This window comes from Patagioenas fasciata, chromosome 4 (assembly GCF_037038585.1).
Source record: "Patagioenas fasciata isolate bPatFas1 chromosome 4, bPatFas1.hap1, whole genome shotgun sequence".
NCBI classification, from domain to species: domain Eukaryota; kingdom Metazoa; phylum Chordata; class Aves; order Columbiformes; family Columbidae; genus Patagioenas; species Patagioenas fasciata.
In genome coordinates, this window is record NC_092523.1 from 19833439 (window position 1) to 19855517 (window position 22079).

The following is a 22079-nucleotide window of genomic DNA, read 5'->3' on the forward strand; positions in this document are numbered from 1 at the left end:
TGAGAGGAGGTCTAGCCAGCCTACAGATTCTGTCCTTGCAGCACTAAGCTTTCCCATCAAATCTGTTCTTCCCCTAACAGTGCTAACAGCATGAAGGACAGAACACTCCAGCTCACAGTCAGCCAAAATTTAGTGGTCAATGGCTAATCTCTATATACACAGTTTGTAGCACAGGAAGACCTTAGAAACAAAGACTAAATTCAGAGAGGGTCTATGGGCCTGATTTAATTGGATGCAACATAGTACTTTTATTTCTAAAAATGTCTACAAAGACCACAGTCCCCCTTCTAGTCTATAGCAGGATCCCTGTAGCAATCCATTACCTGTCAAACGGAGACCTGCTGACTTGCATAACCTGTACTCAGCTAATTAACTAAGTTTTGTCACCTACGTCCTTCCTGCTTGAAGATGCACTTGTACACATGAATAGCACTACTCTACCACAATTATTTATCCTTTGACTATCCAGTCCTGTCTATGATGTTAATGATAAAATGTTTTCACTTGCCTTTTGCTCCTCTGTGCTCTGAAAAGCTTACCTAGCTGAGTGAACTCAATTCGTTTCGACTTCTAGGTCATCACCAGAGCTGCTTGCTAAGTCAAAATCAGCTATCTCTGTGCAAGACCAACAAGGGCTGAATGGATCTGTCTGCTCAACAGCCTTACTAACTGGGAAGAAATGTTAAAAATAACAAGCCCACATTTCATTTGCCAAATCCAACATTAAAAAAAATATTCTTGTAAATGAAGCAGCTATTGTACACAACTCATTAGGACAATAAACAAAAAACGAGATTTTATTTATAGAGTATTAGTCTTCTGAAGACAAACAACATAAAAAATGACTGAAATTTTAGCCACATTAGATGAATAACTTTCAGTCTTTTCCACCCCACCAGGACACAACCTGAGATTTTCTACTCAGAACCACAGGAGAAGTACAGAGGTCACACAGCAGCACACACAAGAATATCTGGAGGTGGAGTCGTGAGACTGAGTCAAAGCCTCAGGTCTCATGTATTAGACAGTCCACAAAAATTTACCCAGTAATTCCTGCAGAAACACCCCACCTTCTAAGTTACTTGCAGGGTATCTTTTAGAAAAAACATTTTGTTTTGATTTAAAGCTGTCAGCTGACTCAGGTGAAGCAAAAAGAATGGCTGATAAATTGGTACATAAAAATATAGCAAAAGTAGTTACAGTTCACAGAATCCCAGAATGGCTGGAGTTGAAAGGGACCTCTGGAGATCATCTGGTCCAACCCACAAAGTTAGAGTTCTCTACCTCCAGCTCCTCTCCACTGCATGTTAAGAGCTACATCTTCATCTCCAGACTGAAGAACTCCCTCCTGGTAGAAATCCTCTCCTGATGGAAGGACAGACCCAGAAAAAGTGCCCTCTAAATACACAGAGTGGGAGACGCCTCCACACCAAGACAGATTTTGCAGGTTACTGAGGCTATTCCTAAACTTTTAATTTAATAATGCAGTACCAATGGCCAACTTGTGTACTCACTTTTGTCACTGGTACTTCCCAAATTCTGGTGTAAATGCAGAGATAAAAGCATATTGCCAGAGCTGGGTTGTGCTTTCCCCTTTATTCCTTACGTTTGGTCATTACTTTCAGCTTCAACAACAGTCAAACCTGTGTTTAGTTATTTTAAAAGACAGCGCTTCAGTGAGTGGCTGAACAACGAAAGTGTAGTATACACCACCTAAATACCGTCACCTACGAATCAGAGAATCACAGAATGTCAGGGACTGGAAGGGACCTCAAGAGATCATCTGGTCCAATCCCCCTGCCGGAGCAGGAACACCTAGATGAGGCTACACAGGAATGTGTCCAGGTGGGTTTTGAATGTCTACAGAGTAAGGAGACTCCACAACCCCCCTGGGCAGCCTGTTCCAGTGCTCTGTCACCCTCACTGAGAAGAAGTTTCTTCTCAAATTTAAGTGGAACCTCCTGGGTTCCAGTTTGCACTCATTACCCCTTGTCCTATCATTGGTTGTCACCAAGAAGAGCCTGGCTCCATCCTCATGACACTCACCCTTTACATATTTATAAACATTAATGAGGTCAACGAAGTTCTAGTAAAGTTTTCATCCAGTTCTTCCAGTTGGTGGCTATGAAACAAAGACCTCCCTTTGCTGATCAATAAAATAGAGCTTAGCAATCTGCTGTCTTTCCTGGGCGTTAGGGTTTCAGTGGTTCAAAACAAGCAGATCACAGCTGGCTCCCACCAATCCAGCTAAAAAATGGCTTCCTGATGCCTCTCTCTCAACTATATGCTTGATTTTTAAATCACGTGAGAAAACGCTTACTAATCCAGCTGCTGTTTGCCTCAAAGTTCACGACCATTTGATCTGAAGTGGCACTACACAAACTGCAGTGACAAACCTTTGCCACCTACAGCTCACAGTCCAAAAACTGCCCCTGCGGCGGTTTGGCGGCGGAGGCACAGTGACACCTAGTGCCCGCCAGATGTGCGGGGACCCCGCACAGCTGGGCACCCACTCACACACCCCAGCTGCCCCCACAGCTGCAGCTGGGGCCCTGCAGGGTGGCTCAGGTTCGGGGGAAGGAGGGAGGAAGCAGACGGTGTCCCCACACCAGCATCCGCGGGGCTGAGCAGTGGCAGAGCAAAGGCGGCTGCGTGCAGAAACGGGTCCTGCGACTCGGCGGTTGATGTGCACCCATCTTCCAACAAGGCAGCGATATCTGGATAAAATATCTTTAAAAAACATAAAGGTTACAAAGGGACCTTGGTGTTTTATATTTGTATGAAGCGCTCAAATTGTATTTCACGTTGGAAATGTCACCAGTCTTTGTGACTGAATTACACCCTTGGACGTTACGGAAGGCTGCCGATTGCACCATTGTGTGTATGTCCGGCTCTCCAAAATTGCAAGATGACAATAATTCACTGAAAAGCACTATTTCTTTACATTAAAATAGAATCTTTCAGCAAAATAACATACCTTTGAATGGGACCTGTACCACAGATAATTATGCTATATTAAAAAAGGTTAAGATACGATATGCATTCTTTTTAATTAAACTTTAACATACATTAACATTTCTAGATTAAAACCTGCCATTCTGAGCACAGTTTTAAATTCTGCTTTGATTATTTTTTTCCAGAGCACTGAAGCTATCATAAAACTGAATAAAAAGGACTAACAATGTCAGATGCTTTGGTAATTAATTTTGTGTCCTACTGCAGATGTATGAAATTCTATCAGCATTATCTTGGCAGGCATGTCAACTCTTCTGAAAAATTCCTATCCATTATTTTATAAGCTTTATTGCAATTTTGTGTGTTTTTATTAGATCTACAAGCTGTACAATACAAGCTGTACTTCATGAAATTAAACATAACAAAGTTAGTTATTAGTACTAGGAAATAACAATAGCATTGTCAGTACAAAAGGAGCATAAACTGTAAGATAATTGGGTCAGATTTTGTATAGTATCTTTATTGAATCAAATCTACAAGTCTCAATTGCACAATTGTTACCTTCTTTGCAGCTTTGCAATTCATAGTGTATGAAGTGCAACTGTCTCAGAGAGGTATCATAACTTCTGTAATATTGCCCCCAAAAATAATCTGAGAACGGCAAAGAGTCAGAAAAATAAAATAATAAAAAACTCTTCTCATTTGTAAATGACTAAGTAGGCATTCCTGCCATCCTAATACACAGTGCTAGGCATTACAGCAATCTAATCAGAACTGGTCAGCAGGACTGAAGTATATCTTTAGCTTTATCATTAGGGTAAGGGAAAAATATAATAACTCCTGAAAACCTTTATCTGTTTCTATATATTGCATTTTTTCCTTTAAAATCGAACAATCTTCCATTCTTTTTTGTCTCACTGACAACAGTGGAACCATCTCTTCTTCTTTTCTTTGTTCTCTATTCCAACAAATATACTAGCCATTAGCAGAGAAGAGAAAGGGAGTACAATCTTCTAATTACAAAATTAAAAGCCTACAGATTCACCAACTGACAAAGCTCTGTCAGAATTCATTACTACTTCTCTTACTAACCTCATACGTGAGCATAAAGTATCTGAGCAGCGATCTGAACGACCAGCTGATTTCTGTTCTCAGGTACAGCAGTGCAGACAAGGGGAGAATACGGCCAAATACCTTTGCCTGCCTCTCCTCGCAGGCTCTCCGCAGCATTTTTCCCCGTGAAAAAAGCACCTAAGCACATGCTTTAGCTTTAAAGCTTTATTAGAACCATCCCATTTAAACCTGTGCTGAATGGCCTTGCCAGAAGATTCCAGAGGATTCGAGGATCAAGACCAAGGAAAAGAAATAAAACAAAGTGTAGCTGAAAGTCTCTGGGATTCTTAAGTGGTATCCACTGTATTTCTGAGCAAGCAAACAGAAAGGAAGCGGCGGCTGTATGTGACAAACCCGATGCTGGAAAAACAGATGGTCTGGATTGCCAGCACACAAAGACTACTTCACCCACTGAAGCTACTCTCAAGCCAGAAAAGTACATCCGAAAACAAAAATCAAGACACAGTGTCAGCTTTAGCACCCAACCCCATCCAAGTATGTCACAAGTGCAAGGGAAATTTGCCATAAAAACATAATTTGAGTATCATCTCTCATCATTCAATACAATTTTTCAACTCTTTCAAAATTGCATTGAAAAATCTATATAATGTGTGCTTAGATTAATGAACTGTTTGAATCTGGATCAATGCGCACTCAAAGACTTGAACTGTTGACACCTGCTGGATACAGCTATAAGAATGCTTCATTCAGCTTACAGCCAATCAGTACTTTGTAACTACAGGGGTTCCACTTAATAAACAAGCAATTAATATATGACCTCTGCAGATTAATTTCCTGAGAGCAAGTAAATAATCTGTATTCAAAATTTCCATGATTATACATATAATTACAGTATCACTTACCAATTAACACGTTGATTTAAACCTTCTTGGGATTATGTACTTAAGTATAAAATAGACGATTCAGCCATCACTCAAGTACTAAGCATCTCTTTAAGATGGCAAAATTGTGAGCCACAGAGCACTACGCATCTCATTTCTCTTGTGGAAGAAAAACGTATTATGGTAATAGATATTATGAGGGATGTATCGTAATTACGTGTACTATGGCTACCTGGGGCTATTACGCAGTAGCTGGACCACATCGACAAACATCATGAAACGGCTCTTCTTTTACAGTGGGAGCAAAGCCTGTTCCATGCTGTAGTTGATCTAAGTCTCCCACTGTCCTTTACTTAATAATGAAGCTGAGTATGTGTTTGGACTTTAGTTTTTTATTTCACATGCACACACAGCAGCCTGGCCATAGCCATCAGTTGTATAATAGATATATAAACAGATATTTATGACCTTTTATTGTCACACTTTTAAAATGGGCAATAATTAATGCAGATTTACGTTCTAGTTTTTGACAAAATTGCCTGTTATAAATGTTAATACAGCTTTCTATACAGTGGCACTGCAGTACATGAAGACAAATGAAAATCACTACATAACTTCCTTGCAGATCTTGTTAACTTAAAATATTAATTCAGGGTGGCAAGTGAAAGCAAGGATGAGTATTCAAGAGACTATGTTTGTAAGGTGTGTTTCCTGTCACACTTTGGTTTTAATATTGAGACTTTTTTATCTACTGTTGAGCTGAGTATCTGTCATTTCACACCTATACCTTGAGGGGAAAAGGAATTCACATCTGGAAGCAAATCATTATGTTTCTCCATTTTTCCCTTATCTCTATTTCGTAAGTAATCCTTTCACAAAGAAATTTAGAATATATAGTAAGCAGTCAAATTTCAGCACATGATATTGCTTGTAGTTTTAAAACTGTAGGACAGAGATAAATAACTTACACAAACAAATATTCCAAAAAGTGCATCAGTGAAGTTGCAGCATAATGCAAAGTTTCCTATTCTGCTTGAACATTTTTGCAATATACAAATAAGTTACGCAGTACATAGGCATATATTCTTCTAAAACATGCACGTATACAACAAAACTATAAAACCGTCCTCTGTGTCAACCACTGCAGACCAGTTCAAAGACACTCAGAGGGTGTTGTCAGCAGCTATTTAATAAAATGGGAAACAGAAAACAATAAAAAAACCAACTATACATTATTGCTATTCTGGATTTTCCCAGGCATTAACTATGAGATAATGACCAGTAGTGACTTTAAACTACATATTATAGCTTAGGTATGGTATGATGCTCACAGCAGTTCCACACTGTTACAAAGCTGGCTTCCACACATGGATTTCTCCCTCTCCAACGTTATCCCACCAGGCAGCTTTATAACGATCTAAAAAACACATACCTTGACTAGTAGCGCTGCACTGAATATCAAGTCCAGTAGGCTGAAACTATTTTAAGGCAACGCACGATGTATGGATGTTGGCACACTCACTACCTGTATCCCCTGGAGAAACAATAGCCCCTTATATCGTACACGCTCATTAACATAGTTCACTGTTCAGCACCCTGCAGAACACCCCACTGCTGCTTCCCCCAATTCCAGTACTGTCCACAACTGCAGCCTCTCAGACACAGCACTTTATCTCAGCAAGCATCTGCTCCGCTTCTGATAAAAAATGTGAGACCCGTAGTCTTTCCACTGGCTGTGAGGGTTAACAGATCAACACTGAAGTGCCTGTGAACACCCTAATTGGATGAGCTCTGGTCATGAATGAATCTCCTGGTTGCTATCACAGGAACCAAAACGAGTTGAAGAAACAAAAAAATGACACAAATTTGGACCCTGGCCTGAAATCCAAGAGATATGGATTGAATTCCCAGCTGTGCCAGACTTAGTGCCATGTCTACAACACCAAGCTGCTCTCTGCAGAGAAAAATTAGGCTAATTCCAAACTGTAAAGTCCTATATATCCACCTGGTGCAATCAGTGTGTTAATCTGATTAAAATGTCTGCACAAGTGTGCACTAGCTCAGGCATGTCAGCAAGCACTTCACTGTGCCATGCAGACAGATGGAACTCACGACATTAACCTATTCTGTCCATACCAATAAAAGAGACACATCACAAATACGCACGCATTGGTATTTGGGAGAACTTCAGCTACCATTATTTTAGAATATCTATGGAAGCTCAGTGGCACAAAATCTGAGTTAAGGCAGGGTAAATGCAAATTCATAGAAAAACAAATTGTTCAGAGCACAGATTCAGGGGACCTGTAAGCACAGGGTGGACTTAAGCAGCAAACTCCAATTTCACCAATGTAAAAGTCAGGATATCAGCACTCAACGTATTGAAAACACATTCCTATGCAGGGAATTCAGCACATTTCTAGATCTTCCCCATAAACTCTCCAACCCTAGAGAACAGTTAGCAAAGGGAAACAAAAGGCTCTGCTCTCTTCTTTACCCTTAGGCATGAGCTTCACCTGCAAAATAATGAGTTCTTGTGACAGCTGGCCACCTTAGGCACACTGCTGCAAGTTTCTAACAACCAAAGACTTTCCCAAAATGGGAGTTTTAGTGCTTGCAATACAGTTGTGCCTCAGTAACAGTGTAAAGACAAGGGGAAAACAACTGAACTACATTTTTGCACACTGACCAATAAAAAAAATTCTGGTAAGATCCTGAATTAGTCAGGCCCACAAGACCTTTACTTCTGATACAAATCAGAGGATAGCAGATCAGCCACGAAAGACAGAAATTTCCGCAATCATCACAACAGGTTATAAGTAAGCGGAAGCAACAACCACACAGCCAGAATCTCTTAACCCTGAGCAAGGAGACAACAGAAGACACGGGACAGAGGAGACTCCTGCCAACTGAGGCAGGTGTCCTCCGTCTCCAGGCATCACATCCGAACATCTTTACTGATAAAGAAGAAAAGTTCACTGAGGTGCCAAATACATCTGACATGCTTGTCTACAGCTGTTAGGACCAGGACATAAAGGTCGTTATTATCACCATTTTGCACTTTCTTAAATGAAGGATATCTTCAACATCTTCAAGAACTCAAACACACAACAGTACATTCTTGAGCCTGCTGAACCAATGCAGTCATCATAAGGAGACAGCTCTCCTTTCACTTTGAAGCCTAAAAAGCTGTGTTGAGGAACAGAGGCCAAGCATTAAGTAAACCAGGAAGAAGAATGCTTCAGATTATTGAGTTTGTAATATATCACTCCACTCTTCTTTTCAGACAACAGATGCTCTTCTCATCAGGTGCCAGGCAGCACTGCCTCCACATGCCACCAACAGTGCCCCTGGTCCACAGCATCCAAGTGCTGCAGGAGCAGCCCAGTCCTGCAATGAGGCACTGCCTCCCGTCTGCTGCGCTCCAACGCCAAGGGGACTGCTCTTCTATAGGGCTCCTGCACAGCTGAGGAGAGCAGGAAGCATCTAGTTTGAGCATAAACTGAGAATCAAATGATGTTCATGTGGTTCTTCAGACAGATAATGTCTCAATGTGACAGGGATAAATAGCTGGTCAAGATTTTTTTTTAAATGAAAACTCAGAGAAAAAGTACCAGCAATAATGCTGTGCAACAGCTACCCAGTGATCCATCCTTCAGTAACCCTCCTTGTTTACCCTGCAAGTTCTTATTCCATATTTTAGAGTCTTCAGCTTCTGAATTCCATGGAAATCTGTGATTGCTCAGATTACTCTCCTCTCAAGATGCCAAGAACAGGACAAATGTCTTAGATGTATGTTGTTCAACTCTGCACTGTTCCCGAAGGATATTCCTTGCATTTATACTCCCTGCGTACCTAACAGTGATAATTCTGCACACCTTAATGGTTACTGCTCTGTGAATGCTCAGTGTCGTCTTTCTCATGGCTGCAACTGCCTCAGGTTCCCCTCATTTTCAGCTGCACACTCTATACAGGGGAAAATCACCACCACCAGCCATTTTCCCTCTCCATTTTTATTTACAAGATGTCATTGCACAGCTTTTGAATTTCATTTCTATTGGTCCAGCAGTACGGCCTTATAAATGGCCCCATAATGTTGTCTGCTCTGTGAGCATTTTAATAGAGTGCTCCTGGAATGCTCAGAGTCTTAATCACAACCAACTTGACAAATAATGGGCCACACTGTCAAAACAACTCATCTCCCACTTGGGTACGTATGTGGGAATGAAAGTAGCTGCTGGATGCTGAACACTTCTGCGAAACCAGTCATTTAATTTAGGTGCCAAAATGGGAGCTGAGCTCTTAAAACCTGGCCAAATATATTCTTCAAAGGAAAAAATACAGTGAAGCTGTGTAAAGTTCATTCTTTCTTCCAGAAGGAAAGGTCTAGCTTCTGCATGCCTATGAATATATGAGGAAAAACGCTTTCTCACCATTTGTGATTACAGGTCATGAACATTTCCAAAGCTTACACTGATACTTCTACCTCCCTCTTTACAAGAATTACAGAATTACCTATTCAAACATGATCAAAGAGAATTGCACAGAGTCTACAAAGTACATGTACAAATATACAATCCACACTCGCACTAAAACTTCCCTTAATGTTTCACTTGCCTGTTTCTGGGGCTTTTTACATCCCTCAGGTCTTTCACAAAATATAGCAATGCTTAAAACACTCTTTTTTTCTACACCAGTTATCACAAACCAGTTCACAACTGTGAGTGTGATAACAGATAAACAAGGAAGCTACAACAACAAACAGCGGAACGGCTCAGTGGTGAAAAATGCAATCAAAGTCGGAGTCATTGCTCCAGCTGCTGGACCACACATCCAGCTTCTCTGAAAATGTAGCCATTAAAAAGGCTTTACTGCTGACAAACAGAACTCTGTGTGCCCAACCGTTCTTCCAAAATTTCTGTACACTTAAAACTTACTTTTCTGTTGCAGCTCCCCTCCAATATAAAGCATCAGTAGTTCAAACCGCAACCCACGCCTCATCATTTTGTTCTCACACTGTTATGGAAAATCATGGGGCTTTTTCTTGTTCTGGATTATTCACATGAGATGACTCTCTCAGGAACAACCAAATAATTTCCCATTTAATTTTTTGAAACAAGATACCAAGTTCCAGTATTATTTGGAACGTAACACTGCTCTCCTTGTAAACTAGAAGTGATTTCTCCAGCCAGGATGATAAACTTCTTCAAAAATCAACCAAGCCAGCAGAGTATTTCAGATGTTGCCAGAGTAGGAGACAAGTTATTGAAAAAATGTGTGGTATAAAAAAAGGAAGCTAAAAAGGAGAATGATTCAGGTAGCAAAGAACATTCCTATGCTTAACATGGAGCAGGCAGCCAATTTGTTCCCTAAAAAACATAGTAACCCTTTTCGTATATTTGCAAAAAGCACGTTCGCTCTCACAGACTTCTGCACAATCATCTTAAACTCTCTTATTAAATAAACTACAGTTTCCATCTATTTCTGAGCTCATGGCTGACTCCTCAGGTGACCCAAATTCTATTGCTGATATTCAAGAAGCTGTTAATTTCTTTTGTCTGGCAAAGCCGCAGTTCCCAAATAGCTTACTACTGATTTTTGTAACGCCTCTATTGACAAAACGACACAGAAGCGCGTTAGCTCGCATGATGGCTCCCAAACCCACCAGCAGCCTCATGGCATTGCACATGACTCCAAGTACAGAAATAACGACAACAGCTTCCTATACATATATATATATATATATATATATATATATAAAAGGTTTAATTTAATGATAAAGCTCATCCGAGCCCCAGTCTCCCGGTGGGGAGAGACAGGACTCCGCTGCTCTGCTGCCATGGAACACGTTTCCATAGGATTGTTTTTCATTGTGTGGTAGTTTCTCATCAAAAAATTATGCTTTGCACCAGCCATTGCTACCAGTATTGGTTGCTCAGAGGATAACTCAGGTCTTTGACCTCCAGCTCAGTAGTTCAACAAACAAGACCAGGCAGCTAAAAATCATCTTTAAGTTGACCTGATCTATCTTTCAGTCCTGTTGTTCGTTTGTTTTTTGTAAAATGCCATAAGCATTTGAGAGATAATTGAAGGAGATATCTGATGACTTTTGAAACAGAAAAATTTACGGACTGAATAAAGTCTCTTATTTCTCACAGCAGTTCCCCCAGAACAAGACCAACTTAAATACAACATGAAGAAACCACAATACTGCTTCTTTACCAGCTGCTAAATGGACACTGACTTCATAAGTAATCCCATGTAGCTCTTGTACTTGCGAAATTCTGGGAGGAAAACAAACAAACAAACAAAACCAAAACAAAAACAAAAAAGTATATATTTATGGTGATACAGCATCATCTGCTGTAGTGGATTCAGAAGGTTCTACCTTTCTTCTGCCCCTTAGTATACAGCTTTTCTGACAGTGCAGTCCTTTAGCAGAAATCCTGTCACATACATGGAAGTTATGAAAGTGTCAACGTAACTGCTGCTTCTGCAGAAGTCTGAACTGCTATAAAGCAGCTTGGTGCTGGAAATTCGGACTTGGCATTCAAATAAAGTCTGCATAAGAAGTACATTTTCCACTAAATCACAAACCAAACCATTTTAAGATAAGCATTTGAAATTAACTGAGAGTCCCTGTCATCGCCTCAGTCAGTGCCCCAATATTTGGCGCGTTTCTTAAAGCCACAGCTTTGAAACAAAAAATTCATAAATTCATTTTCACAACTAGGCTTTGATTAACTTTAGTTTTTAATTGCCATTGAATTTGCTTGCAGCTTTTGAATGCCCCTTACTGCCTACAATCTAACGACCTCTCTTTTCTACAGAAAGAGCTTTTGTAGAAGGAAATGTGCCTCTCTGAAGAAATCGCTGAGCATGCAGGCCTGAGAGATCATTGTGATAAAGTCTGCTTGAATTCAAGAAAATTCCCTCATTGACATTGCTATGGGTGAAGACTGGAAGTGACCTGGTTGGGAGGGGAAGGAAAAAATAAGGCAGAAGCAAAATAAGAGGTCAGTATTTTCAAAAGAGGGATTCAGTGAAGTCCTGCAGGGACCTATTCTAGGTCCGGAGCTGCTGCTGTCCAACAGATTACTGAATGATCCACGAAAAGGGTGAAATGACTCTTATTTTGAAATGAACCATCAAGGTTTGTGGATGTCACCAAGTTATTCAAGCAAGTAAAACCAAAAACTATTCTACAGTAATTACAGATGACTAACAATATCGTGACAAAATGACAGATGAAATCCATTCTTAATAATCGCTTAAAACAATTCCACGTGACGTACATGTGGACAGGATCTGACACAGCTGACTTCACACAGGACAGAAATTTTGGGGCTACAGCAGAAACCTTTATGAAATCTAAGCTCAGTGCTCGGCACTAGTCAAACATGCAAATGCAATTTTAGACATTTTTAGGACAGGAAAAAAACCAGAAGAACATTATGCCACAACATAAATGAGAGGTTCATCAGCATCTTGAACACTGTGCACAGGTATGGCTGCCTCTTCTCAGGAAACACAACAAAACCAGAAAACAAGGAAGGACAACCAGTCTGAAAAGCATGAGACAGTTAACATGTAAGGAATGACTGGAAAGATAAGGGATCTTCAGCCTGGCAAAGCCGCAACTGGAGAGTTTATGATAAATGCCATAGATGTCTACAAAATCTCAAGTAAAGTAAATAAAGAATTATTTTTCAGCATCACTTGCAAAAGAAATAGAGGTCATCAAATGAAATTAGCAGGTGGAAGTCTCAGAAAAAGAGTTTTATTTTTTCCTATAAAATGTAGCTGGAGGATGAGGTTTATGCCAAAAGTGTTCATGGGTTAAGAGTTCAATTGGACCAAAACATGGAAGAAAAAAAAAGCAGGAGCATGCAGAACTACCCAGTTTAAAAAATTTAAGCTAAGGAAGTCCCAGATAACTAGAAATCAGAATTTACATGTGAAGTACCAGAATGGGTTTCCCAATTCTTACATTCCTTTCACCACTGACCTTTGCTATTGGTCACCCACTGACACAAGATACTGGCTACAAAAAGCTCTAGTCGAAGACTTTGTGGTCTTTCCTACCTCCCTTACTGAAGAGGTGTGTTTTACAGAAATGGATGTTTCTTCCACATTCCTGCAATTCAGCTACCACCCCTATCCGTCATACGTGTCAATACCATACCTGTTCTAGCTACTTCACCCTCTGATCTAACTTCCACTGAACAGGAAAAGCTGCTGCAAGGAAAAGCTGCTGCAAGAAAAAGCAGAGAAGAGACAGAAGTCATTTCATCCTTTCCTCACTGTCAGTATTATATCAGCATAACATGAAATAGCTGCTTTTCCTCCGGGTTTTCCTTCCTTCTCACACTCTATACCCTTTTACTATTAAAACACTGCAAATCAGATTAAATTACTCTCCTACAGCAACAGTATATTTGCAGTAGTTAGGATGTGATGTGACAGAAATGAAGTTATTGTCAGATTTGGTGCATGTGTCGTTTTTATTTAGATTACAGTATTGCAGCTTTCTCCCTCAAAATCCTTACGGCAAGATTTTGAAATGACATCACAGGTTGCAAAAGCAGAACAAGGTGCTCATAAATTTCTACTACCCAGGCATTATAATATGAGCTTTTTTTTTTTGCCATCTACCTCATTTCTTTGCCAATGGAATCCAGAATCATCATTAGTCTTTCCAGCATGCAGCAAATTAAGTTCCAGTGAATTGTCTCTTCCCGTTTCAGGTGTGTGCAGATAAGCTGTTTATCCTTTGCAGCTCTCCTAAGGGGTATACTTACCTTTTTACTGAATAACTACAATCGGTTCAGATTTTAAGAACTTCTGCCAGAAGATGTACAATATTAGTGCCACTTTAAAGAATGCTATTTAATCACCAGATATCAGGGCTGTGCAGAGTGTGGTGCATAGGAATTAGCTATTCAAAGACACAGTCTCAGACTAACATACTCTGACGTAGGCTGACTTTGTGGTTTTCCTTGGATATGAACTCGATATCCAAAGGTGCTTTATATGACTGCAAGTCTAGATATTATTGTGGTACATAAGACACATCAGACAACTTTTGTTACTCACGAGGCACAGAAGTATATTCTTAAAGCATCTGTTGACAGACAAAATCTTACACTGAGCACAGGGCGGGTGGATAAATAAATAAAGATCCCACGATCTTCATACCAGACTGTATAAACCTTTATTCTGACACTGCACAGCTACTTGTCTGTTATGCCTTTGTGACCAGACACTCCAAAATTCAACACTGTTCCTCCTGTGACCTAGAAGTGGTAAGGGACATCACATCCCACCTGGTTCTATGGTGTCAGTGCACTTTCATCTCGCTTCCCTCAGCATCCTGTATCAATAGCACATAGGAAATCTTCACAGCTGCTTCCTGTATTTCCCAATATTGTATAGTTTAAGTGACAAAGAGAAGCTTTTCCTAATAGGTCAGACTCAGGATAAAATTTTGAAAACCATTCAGAAGTGATCCAGGAATCTTTCCCTATAGTGGCTCAGATTCCCAGAAGCTTAACTCTCATGAGAAAGAAAGTGAGACTCTGCGGTCCCAAAACTCCTAGAAATTTTTGAGAATATGTCGATCTCTGCAGATACCAGCTTCTCTCTTCACTGTCTTCACATGTATTTCATCTGTTTGTTCTCCTGCTTCTGCTACCCTCTTGTTTAACCAACTTAATGCTCTCTTTTCTTCATTCTTTTAAGGTAAAGCCATCTCTTCGCACATTTACCTTTTCCTCTGTAACACCTGGAAGTTTATGTATACATCAAAAAATAAAATACATTTTGGATTCAAAGCCACTGTCATAACGTTCTAGAAGCCATTGTTATGTTGGACCTAAAGGAGTGAAGGAGACAGCCGCACACAGTGGTAATTCACACTCCCGGCTCACGAGTTCCACGCTATCTTAACCTCTGTGCCCGCACGGCACGGGGAGGGCGCGTGCTCCCTTGGCATGAAAGCCTCGTGCCACACACAGGACCCATGTCACGCACAGAATTCCAGCTGCAACGCCACCGCTATCCTGCCCCTTGGCTGCAGTGGGACAGAGCACGTCTGGGTCACTGGGAAGCAGAGGCTGCAGGGTGAGCTGGCCCGGCAGTATGGCAGCTCTGCTGGCTGCACCCCACTTGCTTTACATCTCCCCAGAGGCCCCAGGCTGGCTCCACTTCCATGCTATTTCAAGAACCGTCACACTTTGCTCGCACTACACTTCAAATTTAAAGGGCAGCAGAACACTATAAAGCACAAGGCTATTATCCCCGGGTCGTCGCAAAGCCCAGCAATCTCCAAACAATCATGGGTTCAGATAATAGAGAGGCCCGTTTCTGCAGGTTATGAAAGTATGAAGGAGGGGTCCCCTGAGCCAGCACACAACTCACAGCCAGTTGGCAAGCTCCCCTAGTCACTGACAGACAGACTCTTCCCCTGAGGCCAGCTGGCTCAGAAGGAGGCAACAACAGTGACGCTCTAGGGCTTCAACACGGACAGTCACGTAAGAGAGAGATGGAAAAGACCGAGTAGGTCACCAAGTTCATTTATCTGCCAATGCAGGGAAAGATTTATGTGTTAAGAGTATAACCGGTACAACAACACTTGAAGACTTACATTTTCACACTGAACCTTGGTGATCAGCTCTGACATCTGGATAACTGAGGCATATGGGCTAGACTGATCCAGATCACCAAGGTCTGACTCATCAGAATATAGAAATAACCACCACCTCCAAATTAATACAGCAATTAGGCACTGCCAATATACTTTGCTTAGTTCAGAAAGAACTTACTCTACAAAGAAGATCCTTAAGAAACTGAAGTGGAGAGATGTTTATTCAACAAATCAGAAGGTAAACAAAAGACAGAACACATTCAGAAGCATCTAGGATCCTATATTGCTAACATCACTAGAGAGACTTGATGTTTGTGCTTATATAAGGCTACTTCCAAGTACTTATTTGCTCAGATTATAAAGACCTCTATCTTCATGGTTTTGCCTCTAAAGCTTGGGAATAGGTTGAGCTGTTTTCACTGAAACATAGTACAATTCTGAACCCTCAAACATGAGCAACTTCTGCTTTTCTCAGCCTAAGTGGCTAAGCTATTCTTCCTCTTCAACATGTGCTTTACCACGTGTGGTTCGACTGGGGAGTTACTACCCTGTTGCTCCTACGAACTGCCCATTGACACACTGCAATACTGCCATAACAGGCATTCCTCTGAACTTGCATCCCTGTGCTAAAAGAACAGCCTCTTCTCACAAGTCCACCAAACCTGAGGGAAAAAAAAAAAAAGAAGATATGTCAGATTCAGAAAAAATAGTGTATATTAGAAGCAACTGCATGACTTTTCTAAGAGCATCCAAGGGACAAAAATCAGGAAACAGGGACAGTGATAGTGTCAGATGTCATGATCAGCAAAAGCAAAAATGTCAAACACCAGTCAAACACTGTTTCTCAGAGAAGAAACATCAGCTGGTTAGAGAACCATCACTAACCAACTGGATTACAAAGTAAGTCAACTCGCGATTCTGCCCTCCACTACCTCCAGATCCTGTGTTTTTCAGCAGAAAGGCTGATGCGACTGCAGCTGGGTGCACAGGTAACATGGGAATTGCTAAGAATTCTTAAGTGCAGATTCTTTGAAGAAGCACAAAGTGGTCCCCGCAAACCAGTGCATTTAACAGCACAACCAGTGAGATGTGCACAGAACGGAGCACTGGCAGCGTGCCCCCACCTCCAGAAACGCTACCCAGGCTACACCACACCTGCAGCTCCTCCTGCAAAGGATGCTCGGGACCCAGCAGCTGCGGGGCTAATGGACTTTTAAGATATGGGAAAATTACAAAGATTCTCTACCCATGCTGCATTCCTCTCTACTGCTTATTGCAGTCAGATCACAGGGAGGCTGTGGAACAAGTCCCTGTAACACTATAGAGAGCTGTGCCCTCCCAGCCACTGATACTGTTTGTTTGTAGGTTTCACATGAAGGGCCAGTTTATACAGCTAATGCTACTCCCACAGAAGAGAACAACATGCCATCTGCATGTGAAGCTTTCCATTTTCAAAAGTATAAAGACAGGAAAGGACATGATAAACAGCATCCCTTCAGCAGTGAATGCTAGTGGTGAGAACAGAGCTAAACGGCAGCAGTACCCCCTCTAAAACCACAAGCCCAACTTTAAAAAAGAAAGCTAGTTTGCATCCATTGTTTCTAAAAGTGGTGTACCACATACTTAGGATAAAACTGCAAGCACTCTTCTGTAGAGCCACTGATCTTATCAAAAAGAAGTGTCACCATTCCTCATATTAAAAAAATAATTTGCAGGCGTTTCTGCACTACCCAGGGCTACCAGCTCTTTTTTGAGAAGCTCAGTATAACCTGAGACAAACCTTAGAAGTCCAATCTGAATTAAGTCTCCTGTGTGCAGCATCTCTTAATGATACAAAGTGGAATAACCACATGTGTAGATCCTCACATATGTAAAATTCGTGAAACTTGCAGTACAACTCTGTGAGGGCACTGCCTTTCAAACTTTAATGTTTTCCAGAAAATCCTGAACACTGCGAATTGGGTTCTTATTTCACCCAGATCATAAACAAAGAGTGGTTCTCACTGAAACTTCACTTCTAAGCCATGCTTAGGGTACAGGACAAAAAATAAATAAATAAAAAATTAAAAGCTGCACTTTGTAGAAGCTGTAGTGCCTTCATCTACAGAAACAAGCTGTGCTCAAAAACTGCTTAGCTTACATTATTTACAAACCACCCACAAGCTCCATGGAATTTGATACAGCAGATATGAATAATACTTGCTGCACTTGAGACTGCTATAGGAGATGGGTCTGCTGAATCAGCCTTGAAAAGCTAGACTAATCATAAGCGGTGGGTAGCATGAAACTGTTCTCATGAGAGCACAGTGAATTAAGTGTGGACAAGGAAGTCTGTTTCACTAATGGATCCAAGGTATAAGGCTTCGCGAATTCACCAGAAGATGGTCCGTGTGAGGACAGTGGAAGAACTTTGGGTAGGCAGGAAAGGCAAATCAACCAACAGCAGAATAATCCTCTCTGCTGGGCAAGGCACAGGGAGCAGCTGCTCCATCCACCACCCCACTGAACTCATTTCCCAGCAGTGGTCAGAGAAGCAGTTCTGTGAGTCAAAATTTTATAGGCATCAGCAGCAGAAGAAATCTGGCTGTTCCTCTTTCAACAGCAAAACAAGCAGAAGGAGAATGGTACACAGCTATGTTACTGAAATAAAGCATTTGAAGACCGGGATACCAGAGTATCCTTTGCCAACTTAGAACAAACTACTACACCTGCACACATGTAAGTCCATAGTCCAAAAGACTTGATACGGTGGGAGACGTTATCAAGTCAGAAAACCAGACTGTGATCATTAACAAAGATCCTTTGGTAACTTCAGAGAGTGTTTCTGCCAACACTCCTACCACACAGTCAGACAGGGGTAACAATCAGCTGTTACCTCAAATATGCCAGTTATATTGTGTCTTAAGGCAAACACGCTCACCTGCCTCAGCAGTTCCCAGTTCGGCTACTATGATCAAACCATATGCGATCACACCAGTAAAGACAAAATTTGTGTCACTTTCAGCCACCTAGGAGTAATGCACTTAAACAAGGGCATCACAATTGAATCACTGGCTGAGAGTCAATCACCCTATGGACACACCTCTTTTTTTTATTAGGTTGCTAAGGGAGCCCAAACAACTCTGTGCAGACTTGTGGTTAATGTTGCCTAAGATGTGTCCCACCTCAAGTATATACACATCAGCGAATTCAGCTGCCTGAAAAGCTCTCCAACAGAAACACAAAAACTTTTCATCTTACAGGGCGTGTTTCACATGCACAGGGAAACGCAGCATAACACTTTCATCATGTTTTGGGGGAAACCAGGGACAGTTGCACGTGTCCTTATTGATGTGACATGAAACTGTAGCAACAGAAGTGAGAAAGTCTCCTAAACAATGTATTGATCTGACTGGTCTCAACTGAAATGAATCATTCAATATTGTGTAAAAGACATAAGCATCTTCTGATACAGACCAGGTGAAAAAACGAGCATCACAGTTTCCTGTCCTCTAGAGAAAAGCCAAGAGAAGTCAGAAACAACAGTGAATGTGCAAAAGAAAACGGTGCATTTGTACCTCCTTCACTTCTTCCTCACATGTGAATCAGGATGAAATAGTTTTATTCTGATAACTTTTATTTATCCAACAAAAATTCAGATTCAGCACTAAGGCTGACACTTTCCAGCTGCTTGCAAGAAACAACTATGTTTTATTTCAACATATGTTATCTATCTTGATGAGCACCTTGTTTAACTGGTAAAGCTTTGCATCTCGCCTTGTACTATTAAACATCAGGTACCAGCACTGTTATTCTAACTAACGTATCACCACTCTCCACCACTGTATTACCGGCAGTAACCACACAAGCTTTGTGGCCACCACGCAGAATCCAGATACAACTGTCCCAGGTCCTGTGTAAGGAACAGTACACAGCTGCATTGCTGCAGGGACAGATTTCTGAACATTCCAGTTCCTTCTTCCTCCAGAGGAAAGAAACATGCATTGATATGAGGAGCAACACTAGAGATTTCTCCTCTGTATTGTCAGGTGCAAGTGTCAGCGAGTCCATTTTTCTCGGTATCTGTATTTGCTCAACAAGATGGCAGAGTGGCTTCTCTCCATCCTGTCACACATGCAGCCCCAGAAATCTTTTCATCTCTTCCCTCTCTTCTTGCAAAGAGCAAGTTACAAGATTGCTTTCATTTTTTGTCTCCTTATAGAGACACTGAATAGATGGTTTCCCATCATGGCCCTGCATGTTTATTCTAGTAAATTATTCAACTTATTCTGTGTGAGGCAAATTAATTTCTACAGCAATTCAGCTGCTACTCCATCTACAGCACATATACTTGCTGGAACAGATTAATTCTGCCATGCAACATCATCTCAGGTTTTCTTCAGCATTTGCACAGAACTTTTACTCAGATAAAACTACTTTTCTCCCCTTGTCTGCCCCATTCCCTGCCACAACTGATGTTTTTTGGACATAGTATTGTTCTTATTCTTGGGAGTAAAAGATTTTTCCATAAGGGTGATACATTCTGCGAATTCAAAAAACACTTCACATTTTCCAAATCTTCTCCACTTGATTTGCCCATACCTAATTTTCACAGATATTCATTGTTGTAACTTCCAAACACATGGGTTGCAATACATCAAATCCTGAAAGGGAAGGGATTTGAATGGAACCATTCTAAAAGCAGGAAATGAACAACGAGGTCCAACCTGCAATGCTCTGTCATTGTCATTTAAGCCACATGGGATCTACTTATTTGTACATGTAACCAACTGCTTAACTGCCCCTGCTGACCTCCTGAGTGGTAAACAAAGTTACCAAAACATCACCAAATATCTGCTGTCAAACACACAACAATATTTTCACCCCTTTTCAGTCTGAGAATGTTCCAAATTGAACTTGGTGCTTCATGTAACACTACATTGTAAGGTTCACAATGCAGGCAGTCTACCTGATATAAACATGAACAAAATAAAGATCTTTGTCCCTAATTGGGATGGCAGGGAAGAGCTGCATGCCCACAGGTTTTTTGTGTACTATCAAACTGGGGTGTCAGTTTGTTTGTTTTCCAAAGTCTGATATGGAATCAAATACATTTACTTCCTCACCTTGTTACTTGTCTGTATACAAAAATTTTCAGAAAATTCAGAACGATTTTATGTTTTGCAACATTATGACCTGAGGTGACATTCTGGTGTCTGATTTAATAGAGACTACTTTCTTGGAAGCCAGACAATTTCCTCAGTACACAGTTCTTTGCATGTATGAGGCACCTTCCGTAAAGTCAGATACGATACGTTATTTTAAAACAACATGGAAGTATAACCACAAGTTACAAAGGGATACATTACAGTAAAATCACACTGTGGAATGCTCTGTCTCATTGCTCTGAACTAAATTACATTGTATAACCACAAACAGATCATTATTGTGGTCACTGAAGTAATACTTTTCTGGGAGTACAGAAACCCCAAGCAGCTGTTTCACCTGTGGTTCTACAACATCTCTCCAGCTCCGCTTGCATTACTGAGGCATTTATTACATTGGTGCAAGTCTCAGTCATATGGCTGGCACGAGTAGGCGCTGCCCCAGTCACACGACCCTCTTACAGCTCTCTTTATCAGGTGTCTCTTCTAAAAGAGGTTGATGCAGCATTGACACATTCCCAAAGCAACCCCGCTTACACCAAAGAGAACAACTGCCGTAAGAGGCACCAGGTCCTCGGAAGAACAGGTCTTTGCCCCACCTGTTTTCACAATAGTACATACAGAGATTAGAGAGAACTGTTGCAACGTCTCCTTGCACATTCCCACCTGCCTGCACTCACCTACCACATATATCTTCTATTACATTTGCAGGGTAAGCTCTATCGGGCAGCTACTATCTTTCATTTGGCATTTGTACACCTCCTGTTTTAACAGGGTGCCCATACATGTCTGGGGCTGCTACTGTGGCAATGAAGAAAGGAATAATGCTAAGCAGAGTTGTGTTCTGCACGGTCCTGGCTTGCCGTGACTCATGCAGAACCTTATATTGCCCTTATTTTAAACCAGTCACAAGCTGTTGTCCTAGTCAGGCAAAAATGACAGCAGCTCTGTCACATATGGTGTTTTATCCACTACACCCACTTCTATGTTATTAGATTCCTCCCAGACCTTGAGAAGACTTGCCATATTCTCAGGTCATTTACCCTTCCCATGTCAACAGCATCCCTTTTTGTTTTAGTTTTGTAAGTTCTCCTCCAAAGTCTCTCTCCTTATTGCTCATGTCAAAGACTGAAACATTTACTTCTTCTGATGCAACATTTCAGACTTTTTTTGTGTAAGTAATCCAGCGTGTAAGGAATACAATAAACAACTACCACCAAGTTGTGATTACAGTGACTGTTTCAGTTTGGCTACAAATTGTGTAGACAGCTATTATCTGCAGAAAGCACTCTTCTTGCACTGTTACTTTGCTCTTCCCTCTACACCCTTGCTCATCTCATTTACCAGTTATGTCTCACCTGGTAGATTTTAATATTTTTT

The 22079-nt window shown here is 41.1% G+C and overlaps 1 protein-coding gene across 1 annotated transcript in view; it reads right to left on the reverse strand.

Annotated features, from left to right (window-relative positions):
* The window catches only part of PPARGC1A (PPARG coactivator 1 alpha), a 365116-nt gene that overhangs the window by 320949 nt on the left and 22088 nt on the right, over positions 1-22079 (reverse strand). The gene's annotated exons all lie outside the window — the stretch shown is intronic.